General features: G+C 42.8%; 1 non-coding gene across 1 annotated transcript; it reads right to left on the bottom strand.

Moving 5' to 3' along the window:
* Window positions 1-378: 378 nt before the first annotated feature.
* On the bottom strand, window positions 379-485 carry LOC127124677 (small nucleolar RNA R71). Its single transcript, XR_007804139.1, has one exon. It is a non-coding gene; the product is annotated as a small nucleolar RNA R71 (small nucleolar RNA).
* Window positions 486-932: the final 447 nt, after the last annotated feature.

Here is a 932-nt window from a genome sequence, read left to right as displayed (position 1 = left end):
TGGAAGAACCAGCTCGTGCTCTTCGAGATTACGCTGCTCCATCGCAAGATGAGCCGCATTCGAGTATTGCTCCACCCGCAATCGAAGCGAACAACTTTCGAACTTAAACCTTCGCTGTTGCAGGCAGTGCAACAGAACCAATTTTCTGGAAATCCTACCGAGGATCCAAACCTTCATTTATCTGTATTTGTCCAATACATTGATACTGTTAAAGCTAATGGTGTTACTTCAGAGGCAATTCGACTTCGTCTTTTTCCTTTCTCGTTATGAGATAAAGCTAGAAGATGGCTTCAATATCTTCCTTCCAACTCAGTCACCACATGGAATGAGTTGAAGAAAGTCTTTCTTGCCCGATATTTTCCTCCAAGCAAAACAGCTATGTTAAGAGCCCAGATAAATGGATTTGAGAAAAAAGATAACGAGTCTCTTTTCGAAGCATGAGAAAGATACAAAGACATGATGAGACTTTGTCCACACCATGGTTTAGAGGACTGGTTAGTAATTCATACCTTCTACAATGGTCTCTTGTACAACACAAGGTTAACATTAGACGCCGCCGCAGGTGGTGCGCTTATGGATAAACCTTACGCTGACACTTATCAACTTATCGAGAGCATGGCCCAAAACCATTATCAGTAGGGAAGCGACCGAATAATGGTAGAAAAACCTCAAACAAAAGGGGGCATGTACGAGATAAGTAGCCTTGATCATGTTAATGCAACAGTGGATGCTCTTGCCCAGAAAATTGAAAGTTTAAATGTATCACCTCCAGCCACCGTGGTTGCCGTAACTCAAAATTGCGAAGTCTGTGGAATTCAAGGTCACACTCCTACAGATTGTCAACTCCTAACAGGAAACCAAGCAGAGCAGGTGAACTATGCTCAAGGAAATCCTTACTCGCATACCTATAACTCAAACGGGAAGAACCATCC

This window comes from Lathyrus oleraceus, chromosome 2 (genome assembly GCF_024323335.1).
Source record: "Lathyrus oleraceus cultivar Zhongwan6 chromosome 2, CAAS_Psat_ZW6_1.0, whole genome shotgun sequence".
Taxonomy (NCBI): domain Eukaryota; kingdom Viridiplantae; phylum Streptophyta; class Magnoliopsida; order Fabales; family Fabaceae; genus Lathyrus; species Lathyrus oleraceus.
This window is presented reverse-complemented; position numbering and strand designations above follow the sequence as displayed.